Raw genomic sequence first — 23,956 nt, 5'->3', positions numbered from 1 at the left:
TTGTTTTTCTCCTGTTAATCTGTCTTGTGTCAATGTACTTATTAGGCCAGCCCAACAACATAAAAAGCAAGAAGGGAAGAGTTTTCCTTCCCTACACCTATTTCCAAATTTGAAAACTGTGAAAAATCTTAGTATTCATCCAATAGGTTTATTTAATTAATTGAGAAAACCCATAAAACTGCTTAGGACAGTGCCTGACAATCATAAGGACTTAATAAATCAGTGTTGTTGTTGTTGTTATTATTATTATTATTATTGCTGTTACTATTATTACCATTTGGATTCCTTGTCCCGTGGGCTTCAACGCTCCAGTTACTTCAACTAAGTTATCCTGGCTTCTTACAAATTATTTCAGTTCTAGAATAAACAAGAAAAGCTTCTAGGGAGTTATATTAATATTTAGGATTCACATCACTTTGTATGTTTCACTTTTCAGGAGCAGACACGTGTGTCCGTGGGGGAGGGGTCTGTTACATGGGCAGAAAAACTGCAATATGAATTCTCACATTCAAGCCCACATTTAGTCTTCTGTTCCTTTTCTTCCAAGCAGCACTTCAACAATAAAGGCACTTAAGGAACCCGATCTTTGGTGCGACTTACATGTTCATTTCCTCTTTTCAGCTTCCCCCAAGAAACATGTTCTAGACAGTGGAGGGAAAAAAAAATACATAAAAGCAGGAGACACCACACCAATGGCTGCGGGAGTACCACTATCCCCAGCGCTACTCGTGGACAAATACGAAGCCCTACTTTGAAGACTTAAAGCATTTGAGAAACAAAAAAATGGAAGGGACTGTTTGTAAGGGGCTTTCCTATTTCCAAGTTCTCCTCGTACTACTTTCGGCACTCCTCGTCCCACGGTGTACATTTTATTTTTCCTTTAGAGTGTGCCGGTTGGTGAGCCTCAACTCCCGACACCGCCATTCCTCCCTTCGCGGCAAAAAAGACCAAGATGGCAAAACGGCCCTACCCTTTTCGCGCCACACTCGCAACGAGAAGCTTCCAACCTCCCCGCACCGTGCCGGCTCCTCTCCGGCGCACACGCTTTCCTCTCACACCGATTTCACAACTCCCCGGGGGTTATCGAAACGGGGCAACGGGCACACCTGGCTGCTAGGTTCGCCGCCAAAGTACTTCGGGTAAAGCGTGTCACGACCGATCCGGAACAACAGTTCTCCCCACCTGATTTCTGACTTTTTTCCCTCCGGGCCCAAACTAAAATCCGAGGTGGCGCGCTCCGAGCCCCAGAGAAAGTGTCTACAGCGGCGACGGTCGCTCGGAGCATGCTCAGTCGGCCCGGAGTCACAGGGCGGGGTTCGCCCCCGCCCGCGGGCGGCCGGCTCGCCGAAAGCCCGGCGCGCTAGCCCCCGCCCTCCTTCACCACCTCTCCCCTCCCCCCACCCACGCCGGGCGCGCGCTCCAGGGCACCCACGAGGGCGCCCGGCGGCCGCGCCTCCCCTCCGCCCCCCTCCTCCCCCGCCCCCGGCTGCGGCGGGCGAGGACAAGTCTAGGGCCGTAAATAAATAAATAATTCCATTCACCCGGTGACGGCGAGGCGAACCGGCTGCGGCGGGGGGGGTGGGGGCGGGTTGGGGATCGGAGAGCTGCGGCGCCCACCCCGTGCCAGAGACCGGGTAAAGTAAGTACACCCCGGGAGGAAGGGAGGAGGCGGCGGCGGCGCTGGCCCAGAGGCGGGCGAGCGTGCCTCTGCCACGCCAGCTGCCAGCGGAGCCGCACGCGTGTGTAAAAATAATGGCCAGCCCCTGACAAACGCGCCGACGCAGAGCTGGCTAGCGAGCCCTTATATAGACAAAAACCCCCGAAGCGGCCGCGGGAGGAGAGCTCGCGTCAGTCAGACGCGCAGACAGCAGCGCGGCAGCTGCCGGGGCGCAGCCGGCGCGGGGTCGTGCGCGCGCGCGCGTCAGGGAGGTGGGCCCGGGGGGTCCCGGGCGGGGAGCGCCCGCGCGCCCGCCTGCTTATGGCCAGGAGGTGCCTGTGTCCCGAGCGGTTGCGCGGAGACTCTGCCGACGCTGTGCTTCTCCCCCTCTGCTCGCCCCACGAGTCTCCCAAGGCCGGTTCCCACCAGGCGCGTCCCCTGCCTGCTTGTCACCAGCATCTCGCCCCAGGCCCGCGAGCACCCTGGGGTGGCCTCGTTGCCGCAACACCTGGGGACGAGTGGTGGTGAAAAGTGTGGGTAGGGGGCGTCTTTTCTTGTCGCAGACGATCGGGAGTCCGAGAGGCTGGGAGGGGACGGAATACCAGGGAGGGAGGTGTCGTTTTCTTTTTTGGTCCCCAGGTTGCATAGTGGGGCGGAGGCGTATGGAAAGATGTGTGAGGGAGAGGCCTGCGCTCGGGCAGAAGGGAGCATGACTGGACCCGGGCCGAGGAGGGCCTGCGCCGCCCGGTATCACGCTGGTTTCCTGCGCCGCTGCGCCGCTCTGGGGGCGCCAGGTCTGTGCAGGTAGTGCGGGAGGCTGGAGACGCGGCTCGCGTGCGAAGTGCCTCCTCTGAGCAGATGTTACGTTGCTTGGCAGCTGCCCTCTGCGGCCCCTTTTCTCCTTTACTTCCGCGAGAGGGATTGCAGACTGCCTTGGCAAAGGCGGTCGTGACCAGGGCCACTTTCCCGGTAGGGCTGGCGAGGGGAGTTTGTGGTCTACTCCAGGGATATTAAAATTATGTGTGCGCGCGCGCGCACACACACACACACACACACACACACACACACACACACACACACACACACACAGAGGAAATGAGCGGTTTCTCTACAAGTGACTCTACCATCCCTTCCTGGAGAAGTAGTACTCAGTGGGATGGGTTGAGTGAGGGCTGGCTGGTGTTAGTAGGAAAGCTAGTATTTCATGTCCTCCTGCCTTTCCTGGTCCAAGAAGATTCATAGTGGAGAAATGAAATAGCAGTCGTGAGGGTGATATGAAAAAGACTGGGCAGGAGTAAACGGTGGGCGCTAGAAGCCCTTTCCTGGCACCCTGTACATTATGGTTAAACACAAACCGAGAGCTCAAGAGCAAACTTTCAAAAGACACGTTAGCTTGAAGGTGCTGTCATTGGAACCACAAATACTAAATGTGCAGTTTGGGGGAGTGTGGCTGAGAAATCAAAGCTGGGTGGTGGCTGCAGAGAGTAGACGAAGGTTGAACAAGGTGACCCTTATTTAGCCCTGGTGAAGCAATCTTAGCTTCGCTTTTCTGCTTCTGAACACATTGCATTTAAAGCAATCTGAGCGAGTGGGAAACTGAATGATTCAGTGAAAGGGAAAGATTATTACTTTAATAAGCAACTCAGTGTGTTGTGTAACAACTCATAAAGTCAGAAACCGTTTTTTTGTTTTTTGTTTTTTGTTCTTCAAAATTCACATCAGCAGATTGCAATTACATACTGCTTCCCCCTGCCCCCCAGGGTGTGTTTTAATAATGGTAAGTGGGCTGAAATTTTAACACCTGTTTCCCAAAGTACATGTTCTTGAATCATCCTATAAATGCTCAGTTTATTTCTGGTTATGCATTTACTCCTATATAATATCCGGCTTGTATTTTCTGCCTAGAACCCTCCCAAAGAGAAGAAGGGCAATGTGACCTACAGAAATTTTCCTTATCCAGTCATATTCCTTGGTCATGAATCTGGAATGAAAGGAAATTCCCTGCATTTACTTTTACTTCTTATATTTATTCACTGAACATTTTTTTCGAGACATTCACATGGGAAAAGGTAATTAACTTCAGAGTTAGATGTACTTCAAGGTCAGTTTTGCACTTTCGTAAGGTTGAGTAATTATTTAACAATCTCCTCAGTTTTTTCTTATCCTTAAAATATGGTTGGTGGTGCCTACCCTGATGTGCTATTGTGAGGAATAAAGTGTGTGGAAAACACCTAAAATATAGACTAGCTAATTTTGAACCCCTGAAATCATTCTAGACACTGCACTGTGGTTACCAAGATGGGTGAGGGTGAAATTCTGCTCTCAAAAGATTCATGTCTGGTTATCCAGGCTAATCTTCCTCCAATACTTTTAGCTTTCTTTGTTTCTTTCTTTTTTTAATATAAGTGTTTTTAATTTTTAAGTTTTTGTTAAATTCCAATTAGTTAATATACAGTGTAATATTAGTTTCAGGTGTACAATATAGTGATTCAGCATTTCCATATAACACAGGTGCTTATCACAATATCCTATTAGCTTTCAATCAATTTCTTTCTCAGTGGAAGAGACATATATCCTAAATAACTTGAAAGAAATGTTTATAAGAACTGCTAAAAGGCAATTGGAGAAAGGCACCTCGCCTCAGAAACTGGTGTATTCAGCCCTATTCTTTTGCCTGTTGAGAGTGACCCTGTAAAAACAGGAAATGGTGATTTTCTTCTTGCTGTGAGGGTAAGACACTCTTTCCCTGGAAATTATCTTTGCCAATGAATTGATTTCCATTTTTGTAAAGAAGAGACTACATTGCAGTTTATTATATGCTTTGATAGACTACCATTCACCTGCTCTGAAGAACCCAAGAGTATAGTAACTGTAACAACATCTCTGTAATGCTTACAATGTTCTAGGCACTGTGTTAGAACACTATTTCTGTAGGTCTATTAATATCCATGTTTGCAGAAGAGGAGTTTAGGTACAAAGAGTTAACTTGCTCAGTTTGCACAGCCAGAGGCCTAGATCTCTGGCAAAAGAGGGATGAGGGTAAGAGCGGGCGTCTGTAGTCTGGTCTGTCTGGGTTTTGATCTTGGCTCTGCCATTTACTAGCTAGGGCAAGTTGCTAAACCTCTAAATCTCGGTTCCTTCATGTGTGAAAATTTCTCAAAATCTGTTTCTTCATGTATAAAAAGAGGATAGTATTCAATTCCATATTATTGGTTGTAAAAATTAAATGAGATAATACCTGTGAAATACTTAGCACTGTGCTGAGCACATGCATAATGGTAGCTAGTGTTAAGATTTTTTTTTTTTAATGTTTATTTATTTTTGAGAGAGAGAGACAGAGTGAGTGGGGAAGGGGGAAGGAGAGAGGGAGACACAGGATCTGAAGCAGGCTCCAGGCTCTGAACTGTCAGCACAGAGCCTGACACACGGGGCTTGAACCCACAAACTGGGGGGATCATGACTTGAGCTGAAGTCAGATGCTTAACCGACTGAGCCACCCAGGCACCCTGCTAGTGTTAAGATTTAAATGTGTGGCATTAAGGCTGTTAGGTTGTTAGAAGGATCACTGGCTCATTCTTCTTAACAGATAATTTAGAAATGCTTGGAAATGCCTGTTTTCCCATTAGATGGCCTAACAGTGTTGGATTGCATCATAAACCGTTACATGGGCTCTCATTGTCTGAGAGGTCATCCAGGTTTGTCACAGGCTTTCTCAAAACTGGATCAAAGCGATTAGGAAATGTGTTGGGAAACAACTGTACACCAAGTCTCAGTGAGAATCAGAACTTAAAAAAAAAGTTAAAGAAAAAGCTTCATTTTCTCAGGTGTTCCCCTAAATGGTGAAGCCAGGGGCCTGGTCTGCCTACTTGGGAGATTCAGGCGTTTACAGTCATGATATGAGAGAATAGCCTAATGTGGACAATTGTCTAGTGAAAAAAAAAATAACATTTACCCCACATACATGGCAGTTAGTAAACAAGAAGGGGGTATGTGCATTTATGCATAAACTGTAATCATCAAGAACACTGGGAAAAAATTAAGCACAAATTAAACAAATTGAACTTGACTATAATATAACTAGTCCACCCAGCACTGGAGTAATTGGTGCTTGGGTGCACCAGAGACGTGTTCAACATATTCATAAATATTAGTATTAACAAGTGATGCCAATATTTTTGAAAACATTTTTTCTGTCCTAATATCAAATCATCTTGCAGATGTTCTTATTAATATTCATTGAAATCCCAAATGAGTTCATGAAAATCTTATAGGGCATTTGAGTGACAGCTATGAGACGCTGGTATAAAGATATTTTTTGTTAAAAGTTGTGTGCAATTAGGATAGCCATACAAAAGTGGGTATATTGAATGGTTCGATGATCTAAACAGGTAATGAATTTTTGGTAATATTTGGCATTAAAACATCAATTTTTCAGTTAGAAATATTTAGTATGAATGGTGCACGCAAGAGAAATATTTGTTTAGAAAACAAAGATCTGGATAAAATGTTGGTATTTTTAGAAAGTGTTTTATGTCAAACACTGGCAGTTTCCTCACCTAGTAATACAATAAATTATATGCGTGGTAATCACCTATAGCCCTAAACAGACTCTGATTAGAGCTAAGATGTAGGTGAATTATAATTTATAAGAAGAAGCTGTCCTGCTAGATAATTTACTTGAAGACCACTTTCTTTAGGAAGTAGATTAGATATGAATCAACAGCAAAACTAAGAGGCATGAATTTACTTGAAGAGTTTCTAAGGAAGGAACTATGTTAATGAGTTTCCCTTATTTTAAATCTGAGTCTCCAAAATTTCAGAATCCAAAATTCTATCACTTCTTTTCAACTATGCAAAAGGTGTATTCAGTGATAAACAGTGTCATGTGACAGTGTTTCTCAACAGGTGGTACTGTTGGCATTTTGGCGGGGACCTCTTCTTTGTGTGGGAATGCCTCTTTCATTGCAGAACATTTAGTGTCTATGGCCCTGTTAGCTTACCCTCAGTCATGGTAATCACCAAGAATTCCCCTGATATTTAAATACGCCTCTTAGAAGAATCGTACTAGATGTGGTTGAAAACTGTTGGCCAATACGATCAAATTGAGAATGTTTGAAGAAATGATCCTTGAGATTAGAGTATTTCCAAAAGCATCTTTTGTCTTTGCTTCAAAGGCTAGCTCACGTGAAAATACTTGGATTTGAAGGACTAAGTTCTTTCTTGTAAGATGTATTAAGCATAATTATTTAATAGTCATGTTATCCTAGGCTCCAGACTTTCGTTTGCTTTAACCTGTCATCAGCCTTGGGCAGTGTTGGCATCTGCTGCTTCTGAAACTCCTGTTTTGGCTTCCAGGTGCTCCTTGTTTTCTTACTTCTCTGACTGCTTGTTTGCAGCTCCTTCTTGGGCTCTCTTTTCACCTCCTGCTCATTAAAGTATGTGTTCCTCAATTTCTGTGCCGAGTTTTCCTTTTGTGTATATTCTGTCATTTGACAAAGCTCATCCTCTCTTGGCTTCTGCCTTCTCGGTAGGAATAACTCCCACGACATTATCTTCAGCTTTGACCCTCACAAAAGCTTCAAGCCTACCTTTCCAAGTGCCTGCTGGACAGCTCCCCTTCACTTGCACTGCTAACATCTTCAACAACACCCTCTGAGCTCTCTGTCTTCCTTCTTTCCTTTGTTCCCATTGCTTTAGTTGGTATTAGCATCCTAGTCTAGAAGATTTGAGACCTCTCTCCTCCTAGAAATGCATCTCCGAGTCAGTTGCTAACATCTGACAATTGTACATCCAAAATACTTCATTTCTCAGAAAATTCTCATTTCTGATGTTGCCACAGAGTTTGGGCACTTTTTACATGCTACCTAGAATCATGCCAGTCTCTTAGCGGCTCCTCTCACCTCTGGCTTCTCACTCTACCACTTAATTCTGTATGTTCCACCAGATAGTCTTATTGAAATACACCTCTCTTACTGATACATTCCTAACACGATGGTGACTTCCATTTTCTGGGTCCAAGGACTAGCATTTCAGCCCCTGTAATTCCAAAAATTTTTCTGGGCTTATCTTCCACCACTATCATACTTGAGTCCAATTGAACTGTCCCCTCTGCCTCATTTTATTTCTGGCCACTTCCTTTGGCCATGTTATCCTTTCTTTTTAAAATGCTCTGACTTCCTGCTATTTCGTTTCTAGCTTTAACCTCACCTTCATAACTAAGTTTATGTTCAAATTTCTTCTGAAGCCTGTAGATAAGTAGAAGAAACTTTTACACAATTTTAGTAACATTGCATTTGTAATACGTCTTGTTTTAAACATTTTATTATAGTTGCATTTGTAGAAGTCTTTAGTTTCTCTATATAGTGCAGCTTTCTGGATGCCAGGTATAATTATCCATATTTACATATCTTTTAGCACTTTGGTGCAAGAAATTTAGAGGACATCTGTTTCCATTTTTATGTACTGTTTCTTCAGCATCTTTCATAAACCACCATCTATTGTTTATTTTAAGTATACATACTGAGGGAGTCTATTCTTTTTAAGGCATTTCCAATTATAACAGAGTTGTTTTTGCTTATACCTAGAGTCCTTACTCAGCTTTCTGCGTCTACACAAAATAAAACCCTTTTGGGTTGATTGACACCCTGTACATAGGTGATGACAACTTATGTCTTATATTTTCTCTATCAATTTCACATATTCAGTCTTTCTTTTTTTTCAAATGTTTATTTATTTTGAGAGAGAGAGAGAGAGGCAGAGAGAGGGAGACAGAGGATCCAAAGCAGGCTCCATGCTGACAGCAGAGAGTCCGATGTGGGGCTTGAACTCATGGACCATGAGATCATGACCTGAGCTGAAGTTGGATGCTCAACCAACTGAGCCACCCAGGCACCCCTCACATGCTCAGTCTTTCTACCTGTTGTTTTAGTAACCTGGTTAAGGCTGCTATGCTTTTGGGGCCATTCAGGTTTAGAAAGTCTAGATAGTGTCAGTGGTTACCTCAAATCCACCTTGGGAACCAGCATAAGTGTGCCTGTGATATTTCAGAGGTATAAGCAAGCAATGACCCAGGTCAAGTTAGTCTTGCTAAGTAAGCTAAATTAAGCTTTGTTTATATGAGTCAAACTGATTTTGTCCACCCAGGAATTCTCAAGGCTGGTCTCTGTTTTTTATTTTAGTAAGACTGTTTAAGTGCCGCCTATGTGTCTGATTTTTTATATACGGTATTTCTAATTCTCATTATTACCATGTAAGATAGATTGTATTCATTTATAGATGAAGTGAATAAAGACTCAGCAAGATGAGGCTGCCCATTAGGGAACTGCAAGAATCCATGCGTTAGTAAATGTTTCAATGCAGGTGAGATGCTAATGGCAACTAAATCTTGCTCCCATATCTTAAATCATTTCAAATCAGTAAATAATTAGCATTGCTATATGAAGTACTCTCCAGAGATAGCTGAATATATGTGTAAGACATCATTCCTGACACCCTGAGGAGATTATAATTTCAGAGACCTTCTTGATGTGCGTACTGGTTATGGGTATAATCCAGAGTAGAATTGTCAAACGGTAGAGAGCAGTGATAGTCTGCAGCAGAAGTTGACAAACTATAACCCTGGGACCATATCTAACCTACTGCTGTTTTTGGATAAGTGAAGTTTTCCTGGAATACAGCTACACTCATTTGTTTCTACATTTTCAGTGGCCGATTAATTTCCTGCTGCTGGATAGAGTTGAGTAGTTGTGACTAAGCCTGTGAAACCTAAAATATTTACTATCTGGCACTTCAGAGAAAAAATATTTGTTGATCCCTGCTCTAGGATTTCTGAAGAGGGGGACTTTACTGTGTGATGGAGGAATCAAAAAAGGCTTAAATGAAAGAAGTGGACATGTTTTGGAGCTGAGAGGATAGTCTTTCAGTGAAATGAGGAGCTGGTCAATGTAAGTGCCACAGAACTCAAAAGCAAAACCAAACACATGAATAAATATAAAAATCTGCTTAATAAGGATCATAATACTGTATATAGTTCATGTAATATTATAACCATTTGTCTGTGAGTGTACCTTTTGTAAGTAGAACAGTGGTTCCTAAACTTGAAGGTGTTGCAGGATTTTTTACCACAATACCCGGGATTTGTTGTCTGGCCACTTCAAAGAAGGAAGAGGTGGACACAAAATGAGCGGTAGGCAAAAGTTTATTGGAATATAAGATTAGAAAGGAAGAATAGTAGGAAAGCTGTCTTTACGGAGAGGGGACATTTGAAAGTGAATGCCCAAGGACTATAGGCAAGGTTCTGGTCAGCCCTCCCCTTTCCCCCCACCCCCTTCCTTCTCAGGTTCTACCCTTCCTTATTGGCTTGAGAGCTCTAGGTGCTGGGTTGTCCATTCCTGATTGGTTCGTTTCCATTGTATGAGAGGTGGGCTGTGGCCATACTCAGGTCTTTAGTCCAATTCCAGAGGGGAAACCTGAGGGGGAGTAGGTGGGGTCTGTTACATTCTTACAGGAACCTTATGCCTGAGGGGGCTTGCTGTAGTCAGAAGCTCCCAGCATTGTTCCAAAATAGGTGTTTTTCTGCACCCAGGGACCTCAGGCCCTAATCGTATCCTCTGCCTACTGAATCCTGTCTTCTATCATAAAGGGACATTTGAACCAATTGGTGAATTACTTCAGGATAAGATTTTGGTTTTACTCAGTAATCTGTGATACTAAAGTATAGCCCATGTGGAAAATCACGGAGTCAGAATACTCATTCACTTGATAAAATTGATTATTTCCTGTAGAAGGACAGAGAAATTTTTTTCTCACAAGCTATCCAAACCTTCAAAAAGTACATGTGTGCTGGACATGTGTTAACTAGTTTTGCTAATCACTAGTTTAGTAAAAAATAAACAACAAAAACTAGATGTTGAGAACACAACTAAGTGCCAGCGCTGTGTCAAGAGCATTTCATACCTTATCTCATTAAAAACTTAAAATAGCCCACTGAGGACTAAGGTGGATGTTGTTATACCCATTCTAGGGAAGAGAATACTAAAGATGAGATAGAACAGATTCTTGGTTTAAGGCTGTAATACTAGTAAATAGATCACCATTGTTCAATATGACCAAGAAATTGACTTTTTTAAAAGGAAACTTTTGGAGCTGGGACATAGATAGGAATGGACTTCAATACATTTAAAAAAAAAAAGTGAATCTGCCGATTTGTTCTATTGTATGACTGAATTCTTTTTTGTTAAAAGCATTATGCTGTGTTTTTATAAAACTTGAGTCTTTCACTAGTAATTTTTCTGCAGATTTTTATTGAAAATACCAGTGTTTTATTGACCCAGAACTTTCTATGTCCTCTCTGTTTCTTTTTGTCTCTGTCACTTTCTGTCTATAATCCCTTCTCTCTTTTCTTTACCTGTTAATGCTTAGTTGTTTATAATGTCTTCTTTTCTCCCCCTCCATTTTCCTGTAGTATCCCTTCCTAACTTTCCTAAAAGTCCCACTTACTTATGGCATGGTGGTGTCTTCACTGAAGCAATCAAGTGCTTCAATGCATTTTCCTAAAGCAATGGCTTTTTTTAAAGGAAAAACAAAGAATCAATGCAACTTAATACAAGTTTTTTTCCCCCCTGAACTTAGAAAGCAAGAGATACTGCAGAAATATTTGCATATCACTAATGGATATGACAAAATAATAAGTAGATAGGAAAAGGTGAATGATTCAGAAGAAGCTGCAGGGAGTGTATGAAAATGTAAATTCATCCCTCATGGGCCACATTAGCATCTCTGTGGAGAGTAATCTGGCCACTTGAGCCATGGAGAAGAACATTAATTATATACATTAATGGCCTGCTACAGGATTCACAGATAACAGTTCTAAAGCTCACCTAAAATTATTTCCTTTTTTATCATTAATTGCCAAGTAATAAATGCTGTTAATTAAAAAAAAAAAAAAAGCTGCTTCATTGAGGAGACATGCAAATTTTTATTGTTATTATTTTTTTTTTTTATCAATAACAGACTTGTTACTCTATCTCAGTAAGGTACCTGGCTGGGCCCATTATCTACGTTTGTTTTCAAATGTTCAATAAAAGGGGGAAGAGACACTTCGGTAGACTTGTCACCAATTAAAATTAAAATCTTATTTTGAATGCTTAGAAACTTAATTATTGTTCATTGGGATATTTCACTGCTTATGATAAAAATTATTATGCATATTGGTCTATAACTTTCACTTAAGAATGAATGTTCCCTCAAACGTCTTTAGTCTATTAGCTATTTAAATTATTTCACATTTTATTAGTCCTCTTACTTTACTAGCTTTTGTCTTGTAGCAATAATACTTAACACCTCCTCAGCTATACGTTCAGATATTGAGTTGTGGTCTGTAATAAAATCTAAATTTAAAAATGTGACTTTTAAAGTATTCTCTTGTGTCCTAAGGATTTTCAAAAAGATTTGCTCACTCAGATTTTTGGTATTGGAAAAGGGGAAAGAGAAGACAAATAGCATAGTTGGTGCAGGTTATGTGCCAAAGAGAAGGTGCAGGATTACCTCAGGGAATCCTGAAAGTCATTATCTGAAAGCCTCAACAACACTGTAACATGGGCCCCATTCTCACTAATTTAGGATCCAAATGAAGCATCTCATGTCTCAGGCATGTTAGATAACAAAGCTCTATTTTCAAAATCCACATTTATCCTGTTCCATGTAGTCTTCCCAGGCAGAGTGGAATCTTCCCTCATGGAACACACATTTTCTAGAAAAGGAATATATGGGGAAGAGAAAAGAAATATTTAGGGTTCTGTCCTTTTAAATTATGCTAATTAAAAAAATGCATTTTAAAATACCAAAATCACACGTTTAGGTTGTTCTCAAAAAATAAAAGACAAAATTAAAAGGACAAGAAAAATGTTGACAAAATTTTATTTTGCCCCTCTTCCACATTGTCTTAGTCTGTTCAAGCTGTTGTAACAAATGCTGCAGACTGGGTAGCTTATAAACAACAGAAATTTATTTCTCAAAATTTTGGAAGCTGCTGGTCTCAGATCCAGGTGCCAGTGTGGTCGGGTGAGGGCCTTCTTCCTCCAGGTTGTAGACTTCTCCTTGTATCCTCACATGGTGGAAGGGATTCAGGAACTCTTTGGGGTCTCCTTTACAAGAGCACTAATGCCATTCATGAGGGCTCCACCCTCATGACCTAAGCCCCTGACAAAGGCCCCATCTCCTAATATCATCACCTTGGGCATTAGGTTATCAACATATGAGTTTAGGGGGGCCCCAAACGTTCAGACCATAACACACATACATGATCCTTCTTTTAAAAAATGTCAACTCTGAACTATGTATGTTGCGACTGATGTTAGCACCAAGAAATTAGGTAGACATGGTTAACACTATTGAATTAGGACTGTGTTTAAATAACTGGGATTTGAATATTGTTTTCCTTTTTTTCTGAGTGCTTGATTATGCTTTATTAATAAACAGGTGCATTGATCTCCATTTATATCTTAATAAGAAACTATTCACATCTAAAATCCCAAAATCTTAGTAATAATTGGTTCATTAAACTACCAGAATCTCATCATCATTTGGATTCAGTGTAAGAGTCCATCTTAAACCCATTTCAAAGGGATTTAGGAAAACCTTCATTATATGCAATTCAGCTCGTAACTATAGCATGAAAGGTCAAGTACATTAAGCTGTAGTACCTAGAAGATGGTGCTATAATGAAATTCCAGTATAAAGATTAAAAATGTGTTTTTCTGTAGTAAAACAATTTCAGAATACACGATTGAGATACTACGTGCTGCAAAATGTGAGGCAGTTGAGTTGAACATTGTCTTGTTTACCAGAGTTTTATTGTGTCTAATGGTCATTCAATGTGAGTGGGATTTTTCATTATAGATGACAAGAGAATATAATTTATACATTGTAATTATAATATCCCTTCTTAATTCCAAAAAGATATCCAATCAAAGAGGTATGGGAAAATTATCAAGTATTATTAACACTTACTGAACAGTATTTTATAGGAGAGAGTTGATGGGTAAAATAAGAAATGCTCCATTGTTAATTGAACATTTTTATGGACAGATTAAGAGCATAGTCCATCTATTTTTAGATAATCTATAGTAATTAAATTTGGTAGTTTACCAAAACCAAGAGTCTAAGGACAATAATTCAAACAAAGAGTGGTTATACAAAGCAGATATTCCTGTATGCATGGGTCTTGCACAAAAGTAGAACTAGAGGTTCAAATTGATCTATTTGGATTATTAATCCTGAATTAAAATATCCCCATATAGTCTGTTGGGGTGAGAAAAGTTTCTATGTGGACTCTTTTGGCTCCTGGAAAGGGCCATCTTTTGTAATCAGATCATTAATGATTTAAAAAGAAATAATTCTAATGTGCTGTCCATGTTACTAAAAAGTATCAGAATAATACAAGCTAATCAAAGTGCCATGGTTCTTTAACATTATTTCATTAGACAGTCAAGTTTGTTTTAAAAACTAGGCATTCTTTGTCTGTACAGCCAGCTCCTTCCTACATTCCTGGGAAGTCTCTCAGATTCCTAGAAATCTGAAAATAGAAATACACATAATCACATAATTTATCAATTTTTCGGTATAATTTCTGTCTTAAATATGCCAGTGATCACTAATAAAAAACTTTCTTTTCCTTTGCTTGACATTGACTTTTACCTTTTTTTTTTTTCCTTTGTAATCTGTTATATGAGAAATTACCTGATAGGGTTGAAAACAAGTATATGGAGAAAAGCGTGTGTACCAAGATTGGCGAACATTCAGATGCTCAATTTGCTGCCTCTGTGAAACTACCACACTGTGTGTGTAGCCACACAATTGCTCCAGTAATAATACTAGCAAAGTTATCAGTCACTCATATCTTTGGTGACTATTCCTGTTCTTGGATTGCCATGGGTGGTGTTGCCATTGCTCCAGAAATCTGCCTTTGGCCTGTTGCTGAAAGTGTTCTAAGCAATGTAAAGACATTTGTGTGGCTGACAGTTGGGTTTTCTGGCCTTTACCTTGCTCATAAGATGTGGATTTATCCTGTGAACTCTAAAGTGCCAGAGTCTAAAATGATGAACCTGTTGAAGCTTGCTTGTTGCCTCATCTTGGACCATGACTTGACTCTGTTGGATGTTGGCATTGACTTTGGCCAGGACCTAGTGACTGTTCCCTGAAATGCCCTTCAGTTTTACTGGAAGGCAAAACTACAAATAATAGTCATAAGAACCTAACAGTTGCCAGAAGTCAAACTGAGAAAGAAAAGTGTAATGGACAGGCAACAGTATGATGCCTATAGAACTGGCTTTTAGCTTTACTACCCCAGGCCTGTGACCTTTAAGTATAAATACATAGAATAGGGATTTCATTGTTTAGTATCTTAACTGTCATATAACAGAAGAGTTGGAGGTGCTTATTAAAATACTCTGCAAAGATAGGAAGCATCCTGATAATACCTAAAATATCATTTTATGGGAATTCTCTCTTTTGCTTCTAGCCAAAGTATTTTATCATTTAGTTTGAACAAAACTAAAAAAAAAAATAGGTACCAACAACAAAAATCATTTGTCATGCAATTGAAATATTCTAGGTAGGCCACTAAAACTTTCTAAATTTGTGCTTAAAATCTCTATAAGGAAGTTCATAGGTTTTCCTGAATTTATTTTCAATATTGATGGATATTTTAGTTTCTTTTTTCTAATTAAAAAAAAAGCAAGTTTATTTATTTTGAGATAGAGAAAAAGAGAGAGAGCCTGAGAGTGAGTGGGAGAGGGGCAGAGAGGGAGAGAGAGAATCCCAAGCAAACTTTGTGCTGCCAGCACAACACCCCATGGGGAGCTCAATCCCAGGATCCATGGGGTCATGACCTGAGCCAAAATCAAGAGTCAGATGCCCAATTAATTGAGCCATCCAGGCACCCCAGGTGTTTTAGTTTTTTTAATGAAAAAAATATTGAGTTATTTATTTTTCACAAATGCAAAAAAATATTCTGAGTTGATTTTAAGTTACCTGGTTAGGGTTTTATTGTGTAAAAATAACTCCATTATCTTCTCAAGACTTTGCTTGATTCTATTTCTTATTCAGTTGTCTTAAATTGATTGTAAGAGTGAAAAATAAAGAATATTCAGTAGAACGAGCAGGGGGAACTGAGTCACTGTTATTCTGGAAAAAAAATTATCCATGGATATAAAGGAATTACAACATTTCAAGAATAAGCCCGTTATATGATACATGTTTTTTATTTACACAGTTCCCCTAACATTCATTATTTAAAAGGGAACTGAAACTCCTCTCTTCTATTATACTTAATAGTATATTTGCCAGCATCATTCCCCAGTTAGAAGTCATATTCTGTCTGAGAATTTAGTTAACATGAGTGACATTTTATAGATTTTAATTTTACATGTTTTGGCACAAATACATTCTTTGGAGAGGTGGCTGGCTAATTTTATTAAATAATCTAGATTTTTTAAGCATTATTGTTAGGCCCATTTCACCATGAAGTATGGAATCAGAAAAATTAATCTACATATATTAAGTGCTCTATTCTGTCAGTCTTTAGTCATGTGATTAGTCATGTGACTGTATTACTTAAATTAGTACACATTAATAAGGGCTTCATAAAGGCAAAATGGTTTTTTATTAAATATATGCACCCTTCTCATCCATCATCATTACTATGCTTATAAAGTTCTGCTTGGCTTTGGACAAGCACTAGCCTCTAGTCTAAGTTCAAAATTTTCCAAGCTTATTTGATTACAGAGGTGATTTTGAATAGAATTTCATAGCTTTGGAGTTTAATGGAACACCATTTAGGAAGCATTGCCTTGAGACAAGAGCTCTGTGTTTAAGACAAAATAGAATTTGGAAGTATTTATAAAGCCCTGCATGTGTCTGAAGAGTAACTAAATTTTGGATTTCATTGTCACAGTTTTAAACATATGACATATTCTCAGGTGTCTTACAAAGCATGACCAATCAGGTAGCTACTATCTCTGTTTTCATAAGAGAATGACAAACATCAAGGTCATATGGGTTAGTAAAATTTTAATATTGATATGGCAAACAACAATAAGAAGCAGAATGATAAATGGAATTGTTGAGGTGGGGAATCCATTGTTGAGACCTGGGGTCTGTCCTAGTAGACTCAAAATCCTTTAATCTAACTCATGAACTAAATGAACAATTCCCATGTGAGAATACTATGGTTATCTTGTTTGTTATTCATAGAATCACTTTGCCTTTTCAAATCTTGGGATTTTAATCATTAGAAAAAGCATTTACCATATTGACATCTGGTTCTCCTTGTGTATGTATGATGTGTATTGCCACAATCTAAATTTTGAATTCCTTAGCTTGTAAAAGCTTTAGTTACTGAAATATAGCTGTATTTTACCATAGTTGACTGACCAAATTTTGTGCAATCCTGAAAGGTTTTTATTTTGTTTCGTTTTACGACACAGGAGGCAAAGACATCTAGTGTGTGTTGCAGGAATACTAAGAAAAAAATTTAAACCATTGCTTGTTATCTGTATATAGTGTTGTATTGTAGCTTGTAGCCATATCAATGAAGTGCTTAATTATCAACACCATTTATATGATTACCTGCTCAATAGACTTTACCAATGTCCTTAAACACATAACTCAACATCTCTAAATCATTTTTCTTACCACATTCTGAAGTTTTCTGCCATACACCTCACATTCAAACATTTATTAAAACACATGGCTAACCAACATAAATTGTTATATTATAGATTTAAAAGTATGACTGCTTAGTATTTTTTACTCATTATCTTTACATATACTGTCATTCCATTCTATCTAGTGTGACGGAGACCAGTGAACCTAATAATATTGTTGTACTCAATAATGGGGCTAAAAGATGAGTAAAAGTCACCTGCCTTCAAGAAGCACAAGAGGAAGTTTCCTGAATTTTGACTAATGTTTGCCAGTGTACTAAAATAGCACACTAGACTTTTCCTTCCATATTTCCCATACCCTTTAAGGTAATGAAAATTAAGACGATGCAAAGCTAATCCTTTCAAAGTAGAACATTCCCTTCCAGGTCCAAAATGCATGACAATTAGCATTCTTCCTTGTTCAACACACACTTTGATAGTACGTGATTTTCCCTTCTTACTAGTGGTTCTGGTTATAACGTACACAAAGTTATTCAGGTCAAGAAATTCCAAAGAGAAATGGTTGTTCCTTTTGATCACTGCTACCACCATCCCCTCTTCCTTCCCACAACTCACTTTTTTCTTGATTTTGTGGGAATCACCTATCTGTACTGAAATTTTGGTGCAATAAATGGTATCTTTGATAGTAGCATAATGTTTTGCTTGGAAACTGGCTACACTTTCTACGTAGAATTCTATGCTGATATGATTTTGTGATTTTTCTATTCCTCTATTTTCCCATTTACAGTACCTGACATTTCCATGGATCCATCTTATTTCTCAACCACACTGAAAATTCTATAGGTTAGATGTATCTAAAATGAGCATTTAAACTTTTTGAGTGAGCTCTCACTTTAACATCAAGATTTTACCCCATATTTTCTGTTGAAGTGGACATTTACCTGATTTACAGGGTATTTACCCTTTTAATCATTAGAAAAAGCATTTACTGTATTGACATCTGGTTCTCCTCGTGTATGTATGATGTGTATTGCCACATCATTTTATAGGATTTAAAGGATTGAAACATCATTTTATAGGACTTAAAGGATTTAAATGATTTATAGGATTTAAACAAAGGAAAATTTAAGTTCTAGATTTGCATTGAAGACTTTACTTGAATTTGAGTATCATGGATTTTACACAAAATCTATATAAATTGAGTCATGCACTCAAAGAAACTTAGAAGTTGTTTAGCCCAGTATTTCAACCAGTGTATTAATATTACTTGCTGAATCCATGAAAAGTGATTACCCAGCTTCAATTAAAAGGTTTGCAGGCATACAGTGAACTCACTATCTTACAAGCAGCTCATAGATGTCTTAGCCAGCTTCATTTGTTGGTAAGTTCAGCCATAGAGGAAAAAGTCCCTATGAATTGTGTTCCTGACATTTTTCTTAATCTATGAATTGGCAACATAGAAGAGCAGGCAGAGAGAAGAATAGCATATATGCTCAAAACAAGCAATTATAATAATGCTATCACAATGACTTAGATTTATTTAGTGCCTACTGTCTCAGACACTGTCCTAAATATAAATACTTCATGTGTTATCTTGTTTAATTCATACACATAAGATAGGTACAATTATTACTTTTTTTTTTTTTTTTTTAACAGAAAGTACAAAGGCACTGAGACATTAAGTGATTCAGCCAAGTTCACAGTTAGTAAATAGTGGAGATAATGTTTGGGACTAGACACTCCAGATTCCACATTTTAATACTTAGATCGTATTCTTAGCATCTGAACTGTTCAAGGCCCTAGAGAGACAGAGGGGGCTGGCAGCTGCCTAACAACATATGAGTTCTGCAGTTGAATTCTGTGTTGACACTGTTTTTGTTTTTTTCTCCTCTTTTCCTTAAGCTGTGCTGAGTGGATTTTGATTTTTTTGCAACCATACATCCCTGCCTTTGAAAAAGGTTTGATTAATCATGTTATTCTAAGTTCTGACTGCACAAAGAACTCTGAGTGTTACAGATTCATTGTTGAGATTCTAGATGCAAAGCAAAACATACCAACTTGGAAATTATCTACCAATTCATGTAAAAACCTTTTCCTCTGAGGATGTCCAAGTTATTATTGAATTTATATGTTTATGAAAAATCGCATATGGAGATATCACACTATGGTTTGCATTAGAATTAATACTGAGGAGGCAGGCATCAACCAAGTGGTTACAAATGGGTTTTAAAATGCAGTTTTTGCCATGGGGTGCTGTAGAAGTCGTCACATTTCTCGGCATTTTCATTAGCCTGGAAAGTCAATGACTAAGTTTCTTCTCATCAGTTCCTATTCTTGGTTTTGCAAAAAGAATGACATTTGTACTCACAGCTCTGTGACAACAGGATAGAATTAGGGTTGTGTGTCTCCTTTGGAAGGAACAGAACATAGGAAATTGGCAGGAGAAAATGAATAAGAGTCTGTGTAGCAGAGGAGGAGGTAGGAGGCATGTACTTGTGAGGAAGAGAAGTCAAGCGTACAATCAGAATATACCTCAAAAGGGAACCATATGGGACTGTTAATCAGAAATATAAAATTATGCACAAAAATTCATCCCCTCCAAATCTTATGGCCTTTTGTCTGCTTTCCTTAGTTGTGCAAAGTTGGCCTACTGATTAGTTGTGTAAAGTTGGCCTACCAGCTAGCTCAAACCTAATCTCCTTTGGCAGGCCAGTCTGAATCGAAGCAGAATATATAATTAAACAGTCTCTGCCTAGGATAGTAGGAAGTAGTGAGGCTAAACTGGAATTGGGTGACCCATTACTGTCAATCAGAGGGGTTGGCTTTTACAGTGTTTTTCAACAGCAAGTTTGTTTCAAGAGTTGGCCGACTGGTTGAACCATGGGTCTCTACCATTGTTCTCTCAAGTGTATCCTCTTCTTTTCCTTAAAAGAAATTTTTTTAATGTTTATTTTTGAAGGAGAGAGGCAGAACGTGAGTGGGAGAGGGGCAGAGAGAGAGAGAGAGGGAGACACAGAATCCGAAGCAGACTCCAGGCTCTGAGCTATCAGCACAGAGCCTGACATGGGGCTCGAACTCACAATCTGTGCGATCATGACCTGAGTGAAGTCAGTCGCCCAACCGACTGAGCCACACAGGCGCCCGTCTTTTTTTCTTGATAATGTGAGTTACATGCCTGCATTCATGAGCCTGATATTCCCAGCCTCACTTTCTTCTACTGTTAGGGCTACTTTATACCTGTCTCCACATACTGATCACTGCTTGTAGAATTCTCTGGCTCCCCTATCCTCTATGAATACTGGGCACAGACATGTTCTTTACAGTTTCCTTCCCTGGGGAGAGGGGTCTTTGAACTTCAGTCTAGGAGCTAAAGTCCTGCTATCCTAAAGTGGATCATATTTGTGGTAACTTCTAGTTCACCTAGACTGTCAGCTATCACCCATCATACACACTCCATTCATTAGATTGGGGTCCTAATTCATGCTTTGGATTCTTCCTAATTATTACTAGTGATTGTCATATGTCCTCTGATATTCAACCTGATATGAATGCCCTATTATCTCTGCAACTGGCTAGCACTATTCACCTTGTACAAGAATTGCCACACTATTAATTGTTTTCCTCTCATTCTTAGATTACAAAGACCTTGAGGGGTGAAATCATGTCATAGTCTCCTGGGATCCACACAGTGTTCCTATTGTCTATTTCTTTCTGACAGATTAGGTCTACTTGTAGAATCATTGGCTCACTGCCTTTTCTGAGTGTGATCAAATGACCGTGTATTACTGTTTGGCACTTCATGATACTTAGTGATATTTTAAATTATTTGAAGTTGTTTAATATCACTATTGTTTTTACCATATGCCAGAAGCTCAAAAATCCTCTCATGCTTCTTTTAGAATTTGGTTAAAACTAAGATTTAGTGCAAACTATGCCACTTGGGTATGTAGTGTGAGTGTAGTTTTGATTCAAATTTTGATAGAAACATCAACTTTTATAATTCATTTCATTAAAATATGAAGATTTTTTTTTCTATATGGAAAGTTAGGAAATTGTGATTTGTTTTTTATCCTGTCTGTGTTGTGTTTTTGGAGGAGAAGAGGGTAAGGAAGTGGATGGTGCATTGAATAATATGTATTCATGTTAATTCAGGATTGGAAACTTGCTTTGAGGAAACTACGCATTTCAGTTATATTTTGAGTATTTCCTCATAGTTTACAACTTAATCTCCTTTTTCCATTCCACCCTCCAGGCACACACATGCCTTTATCTTCTCTGATTCTTCTGATTGAGACAAATATGAGATTAATGCCTTAGTCACCACCAAATTTTGCACCTGAGTGAGAAGGTGGTATAAATATGCTCTGTGTGTCCCAACTACTCTTGTGTGCTCAAAGTAAGGTGAAAATAAATTGTTAAGGGAACTAGAAAACTGTCTTTTAATGAAGGATAAGCTAACAGTAGAAGTATCTACTTAACTACATGTTCAAACATTATTATCAGCCTACTTATATGTTGCTGGGATGCTGTCTAAACCAGTATAATCTTTTATCCAGGCCAGAAAATAGATTGTTGTTGGCCCTCCTTACTCTTGATGATTTAAAATGGAACATGCAAATTTGTCAAACGTTTTAGTATATATATTTTGATAAAATAAGTCAAATTGTAATTACCATTTTCTGCCATCACATAAAGTACCTGATAAGTCTTTTGTCCATTTTTCTATGTGAGTGTTTATCTTTTTATTGCTTATGTAGGTTTTTATATATCCTGAATGTTCCATATATACATGTTACAAATACCTTCCTTCAGATAAAGGCTTTTTGGGACGCCTGGGTGGCTCAGTCGGTTAAACGACTTCAGATCAGGTCATGATTTCGCGGTTCCTGAGTTTGAGCCCAGGGTCAAGCCTGGAGCCTGTTTAGGATTCTGTGTCTCCTTCTCTCTCTGCCCCTTTCCCACTCACATTCTGTCTGTCTTTCTCTCAAAAATAAATAAACATTAGAAAAATTAAAAAAACAAAGATAAAGGCTTTCTTTTTCATTTTTATATAGTATCTTTTGATAAATAGTTCTGAATTTTAATAGCTGAATTTTATCAGTTATTTCCATTTTTTTCTTGTTTGTTTAATTTGTTATTTCTTGCTTGATATATCCTTCTCACCCCCAAGAGCATGAAGATACTATCCTAAGTGTTCTCAGCACTGTCCACTAGACTTTCCTCTACTGATGGAAATATTTTATGTGTGGCACTGTCCAAAATGATAGTCACTAGCCACATATTGCTTTTGAGCACTTGAAATGTGAATAATGTGACTGAGGAACTAAACTTTTAAATTTAATTTTAAGCAATTTAAGTTTAAATTTAAAAAGACTCATGTGGCTCTTGGGTTGGATAGCTCAGCTATCTAGCTTTGTTTTCTCATCAGTGGTGATTCATTTATTCTTTATTTTTCTTCACGGTGTGAGGGAAGATCTTATGTCATAATTTCCAGTGCGGGTGACCAGTGCTTTCCCCTACTTATTGGTAATGCCAGTTTTGGAATAAAAATAAATTCTGTGTGTATTTATTTCCTGGCTTTCTGTTGTGTTTCTTTGGTAAATTCATCTGTCCTGGCACTGGCACCTCTTAGTCACCATAGCTGTAAAACAAACCTTAATATTTAGTAATCTATGACCCCCTCCATTTGTTCTGGTTTAGAACTGACTTTGCCATCCTGGCCTTTGATCTTTCAATACATTTTAGACCTAAGTTTCAAGTAAAAATTAAAAAAAAAAAAAAGGATTTTTCATTGCATTTGAATCAGTACATCAATTTGGCAGTTTTAACGTATTGATATTCTTAATTCATGAGTATTGTTTATCTCTATTCATTCAGGTCTTCCTTCATGTCTTCCATTTTGAAAAATTGTATCTGAAAAGAATTTGCCACATTTTGTAATATTTTTTAAGAAAGAACTATGTAATGAAGATATATGTTGTCTTTTAAAATTACATATATTTTGTGATGTATAAATAATTTATTCTTGTATGATATTTTATCTACCAAACTGACCATCTACTTGATTCTAGTATTTTATTTGTAGATATTTATCCTATGCAGAGAGATATATCTGTAATCTGTGTATAAAAAGAATTTTATTTTTACATATAATTTCTTTTTCTTGTGCCTCTTACATATAATTTCTTTTTCTTGTGCCTCACTGCTTTGCCTGGGACTCTTAAGACATTGTATAGATCTGATTCTAGTCTTGTTCCTAATCTCTTACAGTGATAACAGTAAATATGATGTTACACATTTTTATTTGTTTTTCTTTTTGTTTTGTTTTTATACATTTTATTCACGAGATTAAGGCATTTTTCTTCTAATTTTAGGTTGGTAGGATTTTCAGGTGATATTATGATTTTTCCTGGATTCTATTAATGTGGTGAACTATAATAATTGTTTTTTAAATAGTAATGTGTGTATATGTGTATGAATGTATGGTTTGGTCCTCAAGTTTGTGACTTGCTCTCATTATTCATAGGTATTTTAAGTTACTTGTTAAAATAGTGAAAACCAATGAACCCACTAACCAATTCAAGAGCTAAAGTATTAACAGAAATCAAATCTTACCTGTGTTCATCTCCCTAGC

At 38.5% G+C, this 23,956-nt stretch overlaps 1 protein-coding gene across 4 annotated transcripts in view; it reads left to right on the top strand.

Moving 5' to 3' along the window:
* The first annotated feature begins 1,475 nt into the window (after window positions 1-1,475).
* Window positions 1,476-23,956, top strand: part of SLC16A7 (solute carrier family 16 member 7) — a 189,044-nt gene continuing 166,563 nt past the window's right edge. For 3 of the 4 annotated variants that reach the window (XM_086712935.1, XM_086712936.1, XM_086712934.1), the window contains exon 1: window positions 1,476-1,639. The gene's annotated coding sequence lies outside the window, so the exon portion shown is untranslated. Of the gene's footprint in view, window positions 1,640-2,324; window positions 2,452-3,562; window positions 9,601-23,956 lie in introns of those variants that run through there. The other variant, XM_086712937.1, reaches the window with a different exon arrangement.

This window comes from Puma concolor, chromosome B4 (genome assembly GCF_028749965.1).
Source record: "Puma concolor isolate L17-30 chromosome B4, mPumCon1.1.hap2, whole genome shotgun sequence".
Lineage (NCBI taxonomy): Eukaryota > Metazoa > Chordata > Mammalia > Carnivora > Felidae > Puma > Puma concolor.
This window is presented reverse-complemented; position numbering and strand designations above follow the sequence as displayed.